This window comes from Dermacentor variabilis, chromosome 1 (genome assembly GCF_050947875.1).
Source record: "Dermacentor variabilis isolate Ectoservices chromosome 1, ASM5094787v1, whole genome shotgun sequence".
Taxonomy (NCBI): Eukaryota; Metazoa; Arthropoda; class Arachnida; order Ixodida; family Ixodidae; genus Dermacentor; species Dermacentor variabilis.
This window is the reverse complement of record NC_134568.1, coordinates 133,181,090-133,198,903: the sequence shown is the minus strand read 5'-3', so window position 1 is coordinate 133,198,903 and position 17,814 is coordinate 133,181,090.

Below are 17,814 nucleotides of genomic sequence, written 5' to 3'. Positions count from 1 at the left end.
CAAACGCTGACAAGATTCGTTAAGCGTTCGACCAGCGTAGGAAAGTACTACCAGGGGTCACCACGTGGCTGTCGGCGACGTAAGTGTCGACGCGACCAAGCAACTGCGAACGCGCAATTCGTGGCGAGGTATTAATAAAACAAGCGTCATTTTTCGTAGACTTCGCTATGTTGGACCCCTGCGAGGCCCTTTCTGTGGGGTCTTCGAGTGCGTGGACGACGTGACTTTGGTTCTCGTTCCCTCGTCGTATTTGATACTTGATTCTTTCTTTCGTTCCTTCTTTTCTTTTCTGTTTCTTTTCTTTGCGACGTCCTGCTATAAGAACGAAAATTGTGGCCGCCAGCAACGTATAGCGGCAAAGGCTTTTTTATTTATTCCTCTACTTATTTGCTGATAAAAGAAACAGGAACTGGCGCAGTGAGAAATAGAGAACCCAGGAAACAAAGAGAAGGGATGAACACGAGAACGACGGGAAGCGGCACGAAAGAAGCTAGCGGGAGAGGTGTCACCGGAACTTCCGCAGTCGAACTCGTCTCGGTTGACTTTCTACCGCTTCGGGGGAGAGCGCGCGGTCGCCGTAACTCGAGACGCAATTAAACAACCTACCTCGCCACCCCACCCCTGCTGTCTCCTACTGCCCCGCGAACTTGCTCAAAAACCGCAAGCCAGCGCGAGCGGCTGGCGCACCTATCGGATTTCGTCGTGCACCCACATCGCCAGGGTTCCTGCGAACGGTCTCGCTCCTCTTCGCGGTCCACGCGTGTAGCTCAGCAGCGCGGCGGGGATTCCGTTTCTCGTTACCGCGCGGCCACGAACACAGTCATAATTTCTGGTTAATTGTGCCGCTTTTGCTCGGCAGCCGAGCGCTCTCTCCTTCTCCTGTGCGCTCTCTTTGTGTCCTGGCTTGTTCGCGTCCAACCGTCGCGGGGATCGTGGGGACGGCGTGCTCTCGCGACGTGTGTTGTGCGGCCGGAAATGGACACCGACCGCGTCGATTGCGCGTTGCACCGCATACGCGCACGTATGCGCGCACTACGTCGCCCTTCACTGTGCGGCTGATATATATATATATATATATATATATATATATATATATATATATATATATATATATATATATATATATATATATCGAGAGAGCGCTGGTTTATGAGCTCGCATCGTGCACTCAAGCGAAGGAGAAAACATATGCGCGCCTGGGGTATAGCCTCACATCAACGTCAGGGACGGCCTGGAGGAACTTTCTTTTCTTTCTTATTAATATTTCATCTTGCAGCTTAGAGAACCCTCCTGCCCGTGTCGCCTACATTTACCCGGCGTTTCGATGTGCCGCGATTTGTGAAGTGCCGTTGTATCAAGAAGACGCACTAATGTGAAGTCAGCCTTACTGTTCGCGATGGAGAGCTCGTTATGTTAGGCCGCGGGCGAGAGAAAAATGTGCAGATGTGCAGAAAAGCAACGTCAGAAGTACACGCACCAGCCGAAAAAGAGTGGCTAGTCTATGAGAGCTGGAAGCAAATTGAAGATAAAATAAAAAAAAAAACAGGAAGAAAAAAAAAGAAAGAAAGAACACCTTGTGTACTGAGTAATATGATCGAATGTTCATTTCGACCGCTGTACTTGACCGAAAATGTTGTACTAAAGAAAAAAAAATAGCGGAAAGTGCAAAACAGTCTTTAACCAGACAGCCAAACCTATATGAGTTTTAGAAACTAAGATTCAAAACGTCATTCCGAACATCTTCAGCCGGCGGTCACTTTTGTACGAACTGTAATTGCTCCTTAAACAATTTTTACAGCGTAGAGCAGTTATGAGTTCGGAATTGGGCTGTTTATTTTTCGTTCGTTCATTCGACACGCTTTCCTGACCACCAAGTGTCCATCTTCATCACTACAAACTAAAACATGAATGTCCACTAAGCTTTGGAAAAATACAGAAGGCTCTGTGCATGATACCCAGGTGAATTATAAAGAGCAACACTGATTAATTCTGGGAGTCACAAGAAATAATGAATGTCAACTAACGTTCACATTGACATCTTTAATTACTGTACAATAAATTAAGATCGGGTGGGAATATAACCTCGAATGTAACTGAATAAGACTGAAAGATAAGCAGGGTAATATCACCAGCAATCTTGAAGATGTAGTAAAGGAAGCGGAAGAATTCTATACTGACCTGTATAATACCCAGAGGAGTCAGGATACCTCCATTAGAAACATTAATGAATAGGATACAGAAACTCCTCCTATAACGAGCGATGAGGTCAGAAGGGCCTTGCAAGACATAAAACGAGGAAGAGCGGCAGGCGAAGATGGAATAACAGTAGATTTAATCGAAGATGAAGGAGACATAATACTTGGAAAACTGGCGGCTCCTTATACAAAGTGTCTATCGACTGTAAGGGTCCAAGAAAACTGGAAGAATGCAAACGTTATGCTAATCCACAAAAAGGGAGACGTTAAACAATTGAAGAATTATAGGCCCATTAGCTTACTCCGAGTATTATATAAAATATCTACCAAAATAATCTCCAATAGAATAAGGGCAACACTGGACTTTAGTTAACTAAGGGAACAGGCTGGCTTCAGGAAGGGATACTCTACAATGTATCACATCCATGTCATTAATCAGGTTATCGAAAAATACGCAGAGTACAATAAGTCTCTCTGTATGGCTTTCATTGATTACGAAAAGGCATTTGATTCAGTAGAGATACCAGCAGTCATAGAGGCCAGTGGCGTAGCCAGAAATTTCGTTCGGGTGAGGGGGGGGGGGTTACGTTGCAGCTTGGCCTTCTCCGTATACAATTCGTCGATGGAGCAAATTCATGAATCATAACTGCATTACCATTGCTAAAGATGCTGCAAACGAATTCTTGTATGCTACGCACTTTCAAGACAAATAAAACATGTATTCTTTTATAAAAGAATGTACTCGTATCTCCCAAAAATTGTGCCCGAAATAATTGATAGCAATGCTTCCATGTTTGTTGTATATTTAATAAGTAAAGCAAATATCTCACGAACATTAGAAATATATCAGTTCGAAACCATGCGAAGCAGTGCATGCTGCTGATATGAAAAATGTAAAGGCCATGAAATGAACAAGTTGAGCACAAATAATTTAAATGACACTTTCTCATTCAAGAATCTTGTTTACATTTTTGTACATATGCAACGACCAGGGAAAAATCTCAATCACACTGTCCTTTGTTTCAATGTATTGCGCAGGAACTGCCAGGGGTCGTGTTTTGTGAGTAATTGCACCGAAATTATAGTCTCACAAAGAGAATATATAAAAAGCAGCAGTTGTGCAAGATATACGAGGGCGAGGCAAATGAAAGTGAGCCGATGCGAATATATGACAAACGGGTATTTTATTTAAAAGTAGCCTAATTGAGCATTTAGACATTTGTCCCACTGCCTAACGAGACGCGTAATTGCCATCTCATAAAACTCCTCGGGTTGCTGCTTCAAAAAGTCTGTAACTGACTCTTTCATGTCATCGTCCGACACAAATCAGGTTCCCTTGAGCTGTTTTTTCATGTGCCCCAAAACGTGGAAGTCCCAAGGCGACAGGAATGTGCTGTATGGCAGATCTTGAAGCGTGTCCAAGTTGAACTTTGCCAGTTTTGTTTTAACAACATCAGCAACGTGGGGACGGGCATTGTCGGGGAGCAAGATGACCCCATTCGTCAATCTTCCACGTCGTGTGTTCTTGATTGCGACACGAAGCCGATCCAGCGTTTCACAATACCGGAAACAATTGATAGATTCTCCAGGTTTAACGAATTCGATCAGTAATGGCCCCTGACGACAAAAAAAAAAAAGAGGTCATCACCTTTCCGGCGGAAATGACGGCCTTCGCTTTCTTTGGGGGCGGTGAATTCGAATGTTTCCCTTGTAAGCTTTGCCATCGTGGTTAAGGCTCGTAGTAGACCATGATTCGCAGTAGACCATGATTCGTAGTACACCATGATCGTAGTACACCATGATTCGTCCTGGGTCACAATTGCAGAAAAGAAGTCGTCACCCTCATTGTGATACCAGATCAGATGAGTCAAGGCAGCGCCGAACCTCTCCGTCTTGTAGCAGTGGTTCGAAATCTTGGGGACCCATTGCGCAAACAAGAGCCGATAACCGAGATGTTAATGAATTATGGTGTGAACCGAACCGTGACTGATGTTCACACGCTCTACCAGTTCATCGATGTTTATCCTCCGTTCTTGTCTAATCAGCTCATGAGCCTTTGCAATTGTGTTGGAGGTGATTGCACAGTGGCTTTGGCCCAGTCTTGGATCGCCATTGCAACTTTCACGTCTTTTTTTGAACCGTTTGTTTCAACGCTCGCACCCTTTAAGGCATTCAGTTATTGACCGATTTGCACACTTAAGGACTCTTAAAGACCCCTAGGGGTGTAAAAAGGCTTATAGTCTAGCATTTCCGCTGAGCGACTGGGCAGTGAACTTGTTAGTCACATCGTCCCATGGTTGTCGGAGCAAACTGTGAACGCTGTGCCAAGGCTGCCTCTAATGGCTGCCTACAAATTTCTGTGCGCCAGCGGTACCTCTGAGAGCCACGGTGTGAAGGAGGCCGCGGATGCCAGTGTGAGCAATTGCAGTATATACGTACGGAAAGCTGTTAACTGGAACAGCAATGCGCTTGACGGCACAAACTGATGCTAGGCGCAAAGTTTCCAACTAAAAGATATCCTTTGAGTGCTGGCGGACTTCAATTCTACAATTACAGCATGGCTCCTAAAACCAATAGCTAAAAATATAATTATCAAAATTCTGTTTATTATTATCACGTTGACGACTATAGCCGGAAATATTAATGACCGCATGTGCTACGAAATTCACTCAATCATTAAACTCTATTTGCGAAAAAAAAAAGTCGGAGTCGCCGTGGTCGGGGCCCTAAGGTTGGGCTCCACTGGCCTTTGCTGCCTGCCGGCCCAATTGCATGAGCTAGGGCTAGAGCTAGGGATTTGTTGAGACATTCTCATGAGGTATAAAAAAGAGTTGGCTTTCCACCACACCAAGGATACTCGGCCTATAGTATGTTTCGGGGAAAATTTTGTTGAGTAAGTCAAGATTGGGGAATACGTTGGTTTGTATTTTACAGAGGTCGCTTAGCTTCCATACTGTTAATCCATTTGTGAATTTGAATTGCTTGCCAAAAGTTGTCGTTTCAACGCTGATCCGCTGATTTTAATACCATCGATAGTACAGTCACAAAAACACGTGGTATAGTGATATAGCGGCACGTTTTTATACCGAAAAAATTTCGCTATATAGAGATCTCTCCCCAGAGTTCCTTTATATCCCCATTCCGTACCATAGACGATACTGATTTAATTCCAAGTACTTAGGCCCGCAAAAGGGAGGAATACATTTTAAGGAGAGAAAGCCGAAAGCGCGGCATGAATCTAAAGTACTGCAACCTCATACGTAGAATTTAAGGAGTTAGAGAGGAGTAAGTCATTTTCAAAACCACGAGGTGCGCACTGTGCTTCATTCAATGAAAAATCGCGCCGTGACGCAAACAGTGACCTGCAGCACGTCCAACTAATCTTTGAACTGAGCAGAGTTACGACGAAAACACAAAGTACAGGGAACGAATGGCCTATGTTCAACTTCACCACCGAGTTTAGTAGACCACGAAACGAATGGGAGCATCGGCATGCTATTCAGGGTTATATTAAGAAACGATGTGAAAAAATTGACATTTGAACCAGTTTGATCGCTTCGAGACATCTCTAAAAAAATTCACTGAAATATTGGCCATACCCATAAAGCTTTATATCCACCGCGGTTGATACATGGGGCTATGAATTCAGCTTAATGTTTCTGGTTCTGGCGGCTCTATGGGGGCGAAATGCAAGAAATCCCAGTGACCCCGCAACCCGTAGTTAAAGACTCCGCTAAGCAGCTATAGAGCCATGAACCCTTTCGAATGACCTACCACCTCAATCGTACGACCGCACAAAGTTTACAGAGGTATATAGTGCTCAAAATTGGCCTTCGCTTGAACGCAACTGTGCACTGCTCAGTATAACTATTGTCAATTTGTTCTTTGAAAGCGGGCGAATTCATGAACCAAGGGCCAGTGCTCGTTCTGGAATGCTTTAGTGCTGCACAATCTCACTCAAAGTGACGTACGCTCTCGATACTTCCTCAATTGCATACGCACACTACACAAATAACATATCATAAGATCTTCGTATAGCTCGTCCAGTTCAGCGCGCATTCGTGTGACTTGTACATGCCGCGAGGCCTGAATAGACAAGACCAAACATTCCTACCGCATTAGACTCAGCGCGGCCTACACGAACTAAGTCTTTGAAGGCGGCACAACACCTGCAACGACACTTCAGCTTAGAACTCCGGCACATTCTCGACCCATGGCAAATCATCACCTGCGCGTTGCGCGCAACGAAAGCACTGCTGACGTTCTTGTGGGCCATGATCCTTAACGGAATATTGCACGTAACGCGCAGGTGATACACAGAGAGAGAGAGAGAGCAAATGATAAATGAAAGGTATGGAGGTTAACCGGCACTGAGCCCGGTTGGCTACCCTACACTGAGGAAAGGGAAAGGGTGGCGGAAAGATTAAAAGAAGAAGAGAAAGTCCACTGGGGATATCATTCGGTCACTCAGTCCGGATCACAGACGCTGACTCAATCCGGTAGCTTTCAAATATCGCAGCAGCTCTTTTGTTGCCTTTTGTAGCTGCGATATACGAGGCCATGGTCCCAAGGTCTTGTTCAAGGTGAACAGCTTTATATCTAGCTGATTGAGAGCTGTGCAGAGGTTATGTCTTTTATTTTCAAAAGATGGGCAGTAGCACAGTAGATGTTCTATAGTTTCCTCGACACCGCAGACATTGCACTCGACGCTATCAGCCATGCCAATCAAAAAGGTATCTACATTGGTGAATGCGAAGCCGAAGCGTAAGCGGCACAGCATTGTTTCCTCATTACGCGGAAGCCCTGGTAACAGCCGCAGTTGCATGGATGGATCGAGGGAATGCAATCGATGTTGAGTGAAATCAGGTGTGTGCCACTTCTCCAATGTCATACGGTGCGCTAGCTTGTTTAAGTGTTGGGCTGCGTCAGTCCGCGATAAAGGTACAGAAACAAGGGTTGCTCCTTCGTGTGCTTTCCTAGCAGGTTCGTCAGCGAGGTCATTGCCGGAGATACCACAATGGGGGCCAGGCAGCCACTGAAACACGACGTCGTGTCCTTTCGTGATCATATGATGGTGCATTTCTCGTATCTCTGACACGAGTTTATCACAGGACCCGCGACGAAGAGATGATAGAAGACATCGTAAGGCCGCCTTCGAATCGCAGAATATCGCCCACCGATTAGCCGGTTGGTTGTTAATATAATCAACGGCACCTCGGAGGGCAACAAGCTCCGAACCCGTGGATGTTGTCAAGTGAGAAATATTGTATCGGATGCTTATTGATCGTGATGGTATAACCACTGCGCCGGTGGAGCTGGTCTGAGTGGAAGAGCTATACGTATATATGTGGACTCGGTCGAAGTAGAAAGTGTGCAAACAATCCAGAGCTGCTTGCTTCAAGGCCAAGATGGCAGGTCGGTCTTCTTTCTTATCCCTGGAACCGTAAGACGCACTTGAGGTTGTTTTAAACAGCACAAACCTGAGGTTGAACGTGCTGAGGGTGTGAAGCCCGATGGTAAGGAGGCACGATGGATGCTGACCTCGTTTGAGAAGGACGCCTGTGGTCGTCATTCTGGCAGGCAGGCAAAAGAGCTTGACTGCATCCGTGAAACATGACGCACATGGGCCCTAAGCGTGTCGGTGCTGATGTAAGTCGTGATCGGATGGTCTTGAACCATTATAATAGTTCCTTCTGTTGAGGTGCTCCGCGGAAGGCCCAGGCGAACACGTAGTGCCTGTGCTTGCACGCTCTGAATCCGATGAAAAGTGCTCGATATAACTGTAGCATGGAGCCCACTGACGATACCTATGTTTTGCTGGCGATGAAGTTGAAGACGTAAACAATAGATGTGAGCTTCTTCTTCAAGTGGGCAACCTGAGGGCTCCAAGAGAGGTCCCAGTCGACAATGACCCCCAAAAACCGATGATTTCTCTTGTAGGAGATTGACTTGCCATTGATGCATACTGGATAACGAAACCTCGCTTTTCACGTAAAAGCGACTAACGCACATTTTTCTGTTTAGATGGTAAGGCCTTATGTGTGAAGATAGTAAGATGCATGTGTTGCTGCTTTCTGTAGCCTTGCGCGAAGCTGCAGGCGAGTGACCGCTGATGTCCAGATGCAGATGTTCGGCGTAGATTGAGACACTCACTGTTTCCGGTAGGGATTCGGCCAGCCCAAGAAGCGCGAGGTTGAAAATAATAGGGCTTAGAACACCGCCTTGGGGAACGCCTTGGCATGAGTAGTGGTCGGTAGTCGGACCATCTTCCGTACGCACGAACAAGGACCTTTGTGTCAAGTAGTTTCTTATCCGTCGATATACTCACCCTTCTAGCTGAATTGTCGAAAGTGCGTATAGAATGGTTTGATCGGAAATGTAAGCGCCTTTCACGTCAAGAAAGAGTGCTACTGATAATCGCTTCCGAGATTTTTGCTGTTCTACAGATGATACTAGATTGATGACACTGTCAATTGATGAACGACCTCGTCGAAATCCCGCCATAGAGTGAGGGTAAACTTTGTGCTGTTCAAGGTACCATTCGAGACGCATAAGGATCATACGTTCCATGGGCTTCCCGACGCAGCTGGCAAGAGCTATAGACCGATGCGATGCCAGCTCGAGCGGTGACTTTCCTGCTTTTAGAAGCGGTACCAGGCGGCTGCGTTTCTATTCCTGTGGGACGACACCATCTTGCCATGAACTATTAAAAAGGCTGAGGTGTTCTCTTCGTGCTTCTCTATCTAGGTGGCGCAAAGCAGTATATGTGATGCCATCGGGCCCTGGTGAAGACAAACACCTACAGAGTGCCATAGCAGCTTCTATACTCTTCCATAGAGAATGGAGCGTCCATACTTGTATCTCGTGGACCGTGGATGTTGCCTAAAGCCACGTCAGGGACTAAAACTTTGCCACCGGCGACTTTCACACAAAAGTCCTCTGCAACGTCTATCTCACGTCGGTTTTGATAGAGGGCAAAAGGGTTAAATGGGCGTCGTTTCTGGGGACTTGAGCAAAGACCCCGTAAAGGGTACGCCACACACGGGACAATGGTTTGCGGGGGTCCAGCGACTCGCAAAAGCATTTCCAACTTTTATCCGCTAGCGCATCCATTCGGCATTTTATCTTCTTTTACATGCGCCGAGCTTCTCTGAGGTCAAGAAGTGACTTTGTGCGCCTGTACCTCCTTTCAGCTCGGAGACGTAGTGCACGAAGCCTTTCCAATTCAATGTAATTCTTTGTATGCTTTGATGAATGTTTAAAGCAGCGTGTACAATATTACATTGCGTCTGCAATTATGTCTTCTAATCTGCTTGGGATACGTTTCTTGCATGTGTCTTCTACACGATCTTGAAAAGCCGACCAGTCGATTTGGTGAGATACAACCGGTAATGCGGCGTCTAGCCAATTGATTCTCACATAGGTCGGAATATGATCACTTCCATGGGTTTCAATATCAGTGAACTACTGCAAGCTCAAAGTCAGGCAACGTGATACCAAAGTCAAGTCAAGGCATCTGCTGTACGTTGTTCCTCGCAGAAATGTCCGGCTTCCGTCATTTAGAAGGCACAGGTTGTGGCCTGATGCAAACTATATTAGTGATCCGCCACTCGAATTTATCCTGGAGCTTCCCCCTATTTTGTGGTAGGCGTTGAAGTCCCCTTTTATTAGCCAAGGACCGGGAGTAGCAGCCATAATATCTCCTAGTCTTTTGCTATCAAACTGATTTGTTGGGAAAAGGTAGACGCCAATAAGAGTAAAAGACAGCCACTTCTTTTTCACAGTAACACAGACGTATTGGTTACCGTCGTGTGGCGCTACGTGTTGGGAAAAATACGTAAGGTCGTTGCGAACGTAAACCAGAACCTAACTAGTACGGACACACGTGTTTGAAACAAAAGGTTCATATCCTGATAGTCTTATGGAGGTTGATAAGTTCGGTTCGCAGATGACCATTATAGGAAAGTGGTTTTCAAACACGAACTATCCAAAATCCGAAATACGTGACCTCAGGCCTCTCGCATTCCATTGGAATATGGAAGCACTATGGCATTATCCTGGAACGATCGCTGTTGTTGTCGGTGAGCCATGGTTCTTCTGTGGAAGTTCTCAAGCACTGGACTTCTGAAGGCTCGCTAGAACGGGATTGATGGCATACAGCCCTTGCAACGCACTTCGAGCTGTTCGTGTCTGTAGCTTGTCCAGAAGAACACGAATAGCACTCACCAGAGAGCTGATCATGACAACAATTTGTTGATCTTGGTCCGTCATTTGATCAGGAACAGACGAAGTGTCCCTTGCTGTAGAAGTCTGATTTCGCTCAGTAGGGGCATGTAGCCTCGGGAGTGCAGGCCAAGCGTCACGGCCGTGCTGTTCGATACACCTTTGTCCTTTGAGCTGACTGCGTTTGGCCTGGGCGGAAGAGTGGGTGGTAATGTACGTGGGTGGCGTTCTGCAGAGGCTGTGGAGGCTCTTGATCGACGTCGGCGATGTGATCGTCGTCGCTTAATGTTGCTGCTTCTCGGTGAGACGAGTGGTCTCTAATCATTTTCTTCAATATTGCCATTTCCTTTCGAATCAAAGGGCATTCCTTCGAGGATGCATCGTGAGGGGCGCTGCAGTTTGTGCACTTCAGCACACTGGCCTCGCAAATTTTAGTGGTGTGGGGCCCAGTGCAGCGAGAACGTACGGTAGTGTTTATTGCACACACTACTCACATGGCCAAGCCTCATGCACTTCCAGCACTGCAGCGGTTTTGGTACAAAGGGGCGAACTGCGTGTCGGAAGTGGCCCGCTTTTACATGTGATGGAAGGGATTCGCCCTTAAATATGATTTTAACACACCGTGACGTGCCGAGACGAAATGCGTTTGTGACGGTTTGCTTTCTGTAGCTGGATTAAGATCGACAGATCGGAGTCGACAGTGTTCTCGTCAACATCGTAAATTACGCCAGTACTGACTTGTTTGCCCAGCGGATTATGAGAGCAGAGTTTCATCACATCAAGTTCCGTGACTTTGCGCAAAGAATCCAACGCAGCCGCGTGTTCCACGTCAATCGCTAGGACGTTCTTGCGGGTGTTCACTCTGATGTCTTTGATTTCATTCAGAACCAGCGCCTCTAGATGTGAAGACACGGCTTGCCTGTTGAGACGTCTCAGGTTGTCAGTGGCGAGAACTGGCGCGAACAGAATGGTGAGCACCTCGGTATTGCGCGAAGATCTCACGGTGCACTCACTCGTATTCGATGATGCGCTGAGAAACCTTCGCTTTGCTTTACGACTCCGCACCAGCTCGAAGGTGTCGTCACAAGAATCTTTACTGCTGACATAATACTGCATGGTGTCGTCGCTGTCAGTGTCGCTCTCGGCGCCGTTGCGCTTCCTGGAGGCAGCCACTGCGGGCACTGCCGAGTACGGCGGACGCGCGTGAGACCCCATCTCCATCGCACTTAAGGAGGAAACAGCAGTTCACTGAGAAAGTCTAAGAAATTCACAATATGAGTAGAGCTGGACGACTCGGCGTTCTGCCTGAAAGGCACTTACAGAAGTATATATATATATATATATATATATATATATGAGTAGAGCTGGACGACTCGGCGTTCTGCCTGAAAGGCACTTACTGAAGTGTATATATATATATATATATATATATATGTATATATATATAGGGGTTTCCTTCAAAGTTCAGCACGCAGGACCCGACGTAACATACGCAGGAAAGAGACGACGAACTTTTTGGAAGACTTCTTTTAGTTAACGTTTTCGGCTGGTCCACCAGCCGAAAACGTTAAGTAAAAGAAGTCTTCAAAAAAGTTCTTCGTCTCTTTCCTGCGTATATATATATATATATATATATATATATATATATATATATATATATATATATATATATATATATATGTGTGTGTGTGTGTGTGTATGTATGTATGTATGTATGTATGTATGTATGTATGTATGTATGTATGTATGTATGTATGTATGTATGTATGTATGTATGTATGTGACCGTATGTGCTGTTAAGTGGTGTTTATCACTGTATATATCATAATCATCACCTAGCACCTGGAGTAGCATATCAGGCGTACAGCCTGGTAAACATTTCCAGCATATCGTTAAAGCCTGTATCTCTCGTCCCCTCTCTCTTTCATATGTAGATTGCCTTGCGTTTTTTTTTTCAAGCACGAAGCTTTTTGCTTTACCGCACATAAGCGAAAACCTAAAGAACATTGGCGCTCTCAGAAATGACACCGAAAATTTCTACTCCCTACAGCAGAAGTTTTCGGTTGCATTAACTGGAGCGATTTTTTTCTTTTCCTTATAGCGCCTCGTGTGCATCGCAAGCGCCGCTCACAAGGGATCCTGGGAGACGGAGGATGCACGCACACGTTTTCAGTAGACCTGTTTCAAGTGCAAAGGGAAATGTCCGTTTTGCGAAAAAAAGGAAGGAGTCCCCCGCACGCAACTTCAGACGAGCGCCTCTCCAGCATTCCCTACGAGTGATTTCCGCTCTCGCTTTCCCTTTCGGATCAGTTCGTCGCTTAATGGTGCTGATCGTGAGCGAACAAAAGAAGAGAGAAAAGTAGAAAAATGATAAATGCTGAGAGATAAAATACATCTACTTGCATTTTCTATTCTGTAAGGTACCTGGCCTTGCGTATTCTGCGTTCGCACGCAGTCTTCATTTTCTTTTCGAGCCTCAGGAGTTCCACTTGCTGCGGAATACATTTGCCCGTGCGTGTACTAACAAAAAGCAAAAGTGACTTGTGGGATAAAGGGCAACACACCAGGAACGATGTGAACAACAAAAAAGATAGGGGAGGGAGGAGGAAACACGAATTGCAGTAAGCAGCAGGCGAGGCTCTGTCCCATCGTGAACTCCCAGCCTCACAAGAGAAACGCACCGCCGTCGTAGCGGTGACATATTTATCGATAGTAGCGCCTAAGCTTTGTGCTTTTCTACTTCCTGCTTTGCTGCTCCCTAGGGTCACCGCTTATATTTTTCTTCATTTTTGTTTTCATTTCTTTTCAGCTTGTTTTCTTTGCAAGTCCTCAGGCTGTTGGGCGCGCCCGGTTCTCTCGCGCATAGGTATAGGCACATGCCCTGGATGCTTCCTTTCTCTTCCCTCGGAACCTCGCGCGCGGGCTTCGCATTCCACGTTGAAGCAAGCACGACACAGGGGAAAATCCGGGGAAGAAGATGCGAAAGGAGCGCAACGCAGCACGGGTTCGAGGGAAGCCGGCGCGCGGGAACACGTCGCGTACACTGACAGGAGGGCGAAGAGTGAGAAGCGGGAGTTAGGGATACGAGAGAGCGGGAGACAAACGATGGCTCGAGCCCGGGATTGGCGCTCGCCGAGCCCCGGAGGGAAGGCTCGGGGCGGAACGCGCCCCGGCGACTTTCCCCCCGCGGATCCTCGAGAGTCCCTAATGACAGCACGCGCCACCTTTTCTCTCCCCCCTCGTGCCTCCCTTCTTTCCTTTTCTCTCCCCACAGAGCGGAAAGTAGGGAGGGGATGGAGCAGGCTGGCGGAGGCACTGTGCCCCACCTCAGCCGCGCTACTTATCGATCCACTTTTAACAAGCACCCAGAATGCCTCGCTGCTCGGGAAGCGGCGACGGTGGCCGCGGCGGTCCGCGGCGGCGGCGGCGGTCCGCTCTCCAAGCGCAGTTCGCCTCCTCGGCCCGCATGCAGCAGCTCCTACGCTGCAGCTTGCCGAGCAGAGCCCCGTTATTTTCGCTCGGCCGCCGCTGCGCTCCTGTAGCTTTGGCGCTGCTCAGCTTCCCTAGGAGGGGAAAGATTTGCCCAAGCGGCCACCGCGGCACGTACGGCGCGACTTTGCCTCTCTTTTATTGATCCCCGCGTACGCTGCGCGGCCTTTTCTTATTTTTTCTCCCCTTGTTCTTAGCCTAGCGCATTAGGGTTCCATCCTCGTTTTTCTGCTTCTCGATTTCCTTTTTGCTTTTTTTACATATCCTTGCAGTGCGTTGGAAGCGTGCCGTGTGCCCGGGAAAGATGAACGGAGGCGCACTCTCCCCTTTCCCTCCCACATCATCGCCGCAGCGCCATTCGTTCGAGCATTGCTCGTTTGTTTTTGCCCGTTCCGTCTTCTTTCCGGTCCTTTTGTTCCTCGTCATCTTGTCCTTCCCCTTTGGGCATCCCCTACCGGCGCCGTCCTCTTCCTTTGACATTGCTGGCTCGGATTAGTTATTTCTTTTCTCCTCCTTCGGCGGCGGCCTTCCCCTGTCTGGAACTATACACCAACAGCGGCCTCGTGCCTGCACGCGAGCTGACTTTGCTACTTCTGCAAGCACGCACGTAGTGAGTCGGTGGGTGTGGGCACGCGTGCCTGAGCTCCCCATCTTTGCGATTTGCCGGGAGCTTCTCAGGCGCAAAATGTGCCGCCGCGCTCCTCTTTGATTCTCCGGGATCGGGCGCTCGGCCGTCTGGACGAGGTTTATAAGAAGCGAGATTCCCTTTGAGTCTTACTCTTCGTTTTTTGCTGGAAGGTTGCAAAATGAAGCCGAGCTGAAGGCCAAGCCAGGTGGCAACAGGGATTCCTTGGCTTGCATATGCTAAACAACCAGACAACTCCTGGAGAAACCGACAGGAAACGGAAAGTGCGCGTGATAGCTGTATCAAACAGACACACACGCAAGAAAAGGGATGGGCTGTACCTTAAGGAATCATTATTTAGGCACGTCTCGAAGGCCTCTGCCATTCGACCACGAAAAAAGGCTCACTGTAAAGATGGAGCCTGTGCAATAAGTACTAAGCTGCATGAACGCATTAAATTGAAGATACATGTGTATAAACCTGTCAGCGCAAGTGTTCGCATGTAGTAAAGGCGCTTTCACCTCCTATAAAATAGATGGTTTTGATTTCTAATCACGGAATGCTGTTATACCTGATTGTTGCCCGTCGTTATCGATGTTGTGGCGCCGAAAGGTGCTTTAACATATACGTCCACGTCAAGCGACAAAAGACATTATGTGCGGCTCATACTGTAAATCCAATTAATGTTAATAAACACCTATCTCAACGATCTCAACAACCTTCGGTTTGCAGATGATATTATTCCGTTCAGCAACGCCGGGGATGAATTGCAACAAATGATTGAATACCTTCATTGAGAAAGTGCGAGAGTAGGGTTGAAGATTATTATGCAGAAGACAAAGATAATGTTCAGTAGCCTGGTAAGGATACAAGAACTGACGTTCACCTGTCAGCCGCTGGATTCTGTGCAGGGGTAGAGAGAGAGTGAAAGAAACTTATAAATGAAAGGCACAGAGGCACGAAGGCAGGCACGTACCCAGGATTTCTTTAGGGAGGGGGGGGGGGGGCGAGCGACCCAAGGTAACCTTTCTATGGAATAGAGGAGGTGGGGTACCTTTTTTACTAGTAAAATTGTAAATAATGCCCACCGTTCGCATCAAACAGGCGTAAACCCGCAAAAGAGAAATGAAATAACGTGTACCTCACAGGTACGCCTGTGATATACACCTCTGCTTTTCTTGACAAACAAGGAACCACATCAAATCGACTCGTGCAGGAAAGATGCGCAGGAAGAACACGGCAAAGAACAAGCAAACAAGTGAAAGTGTAAAATAAGGATTTCTAGTAGGGTTTTTTTAATTAGCTGTGGATGAATTATAGAGAAATATACATTTGCGGAACAGTCACAGTTCTTTTGGATCCTTCGTTTACTTCTCTACCAAGTGCCAAAACCTACTCGTATTGTTATTTTTGGGAAGTTGCGTAATGATGCGTGGCCGCCAGTCCCGAACAACCACGTAGAGCACAGGTTTCTGCGGTTCTGGAAGTATACTGCGCCCACCGCGGAAGGTTAGAAAAACACCCACATAGTGCAGCAGAGAAGTGGCTATGTCTGGCGGCTTGGCTGATAACTGTAGAAGCGCCATTCAAAACACACGGAATCATTCTCCACTTCCGGCGGCGTTTTCTCTACTTCGTTTTTAAATAAAAAGACGTTGATCCATAAATATTTTCGCAAACAACGGTAAAATTTGTAAAGTTTCGCTTTTCCTTAGCGTTCGGCTGTTCTTTCGGCTTTCTCCCTTATAGAAACGATGGAACCCAGCCTTTGAGACGCAAACACCAGGAGAGAAGTAGACAGACACACGCTGGCACTAGCAACAAGTTGAATCAAAACAACCACACAGAAGTTCGCAGGGCAGCCAGAGCGCTGTATGGTTGTTTTCATTAAACTTGTTGCTAGTCCCCAGCGTGTATCTGTCTGCTTCTCTCCTGGTGTTTGCGTCTCAAAGGCTGGGTTTCATCATTTCTAAATGTATGTACCAAGAGGCCCAGCAACAGCCTCTTCTCTCCCTTAGTAGATCGATTAATTTCTCAACTCCTTGCGACTCTTGTTTCCAGTTGCCAATTTCGCACGAAAAGTGCCGTACAATTAGGCAAAAACCAGACGAGGTAACGGGTGACATTCATATTGCTTATGCGTTTAATGGTTATTGCAGGGTTTAATGATAGACGCTGTTTCTCATCATTTTATTTTCCACCTTATCTAACCCATATAACGTGTATATGATTGCGAGGATCTGCCAGCGTCGCGGCGAACCGTCACCCGAGGAAATAACGAAGCAAAAGGGAAAAAAAAACGCAACTGGCGTTTTCTCTGGCCTCAATTCGTACCACGAGCATACAGACAAGCTGACTAAGAACCGAATCTCTTTCCTGGTCCCTAGATCATTCTAAACAAAGAAGGTTGAACTAACGAAGCAACAGCGATGCGCGTGATCATTGAATAGACGGTGACAACTGAACGCAACTCGAGTTAATCGCGCGGGCACCGAATCTATAAGAAAACTGGCTTTCACACGCGAAGTGATGCCGATAACTACCACCATCCAAAAGGAGTAAAAAGGCAGCAAAATGTTGACCACTGAATAGCTGTCAAGTCTCAAGACTGATTTGGCGACGTTTTAGGAATGTGTGTGAGGAGTGGTGGCGTGGGCGGGGTGGATGGTTATGCCTCTTAATTTCGCCCCCCCCCCCCCCCCGTATACGTGGCTGATGGAGGGTAACCAGAACTGACCCCGGTTGACTACCGTACACTGGGGAAGGTAAAATTGGAGGGAAATTTTAAGGGAAGAAAGTTTATCCAGATCACTTACTCACAGGGTACCCTGATCATTAGAAGGAAATTTACAGGACAATAAAAAAGGGACTGGAGTGCATACGGCAGGCATTACCAAGTCTTGATCGGAGGCTTACCACTGTCATTGAAAGTTCTACAGTTATTGGAAACGCGCTAGCGCCTTGAATGGAAAACGCCGTTCCGGAAGGCAACGCAGACCTTGCACCGTTTTACAAATGTGAGACAGTGGCTTGCGGGGGTCGAGTGTCTGGCAAAACGTTGCCCAACGTTCCGACGCTAATCTATCCATACGACGCTGAATCTTATTTTGCATCCTCCTGGCTGCCCTAAGGTCATGGAGAGATTTTGTACGCCGATATCGACGTTCCGCCCGCCGACGAAGCGCTCGAAGTCGCTCCAATTCCATGTCGGAGTCATTTCGCGCGGAAGAGATCGTCATCATGCGAGTGGCGTTTTTCATCGTAATTTTAATCGTTTGCTCT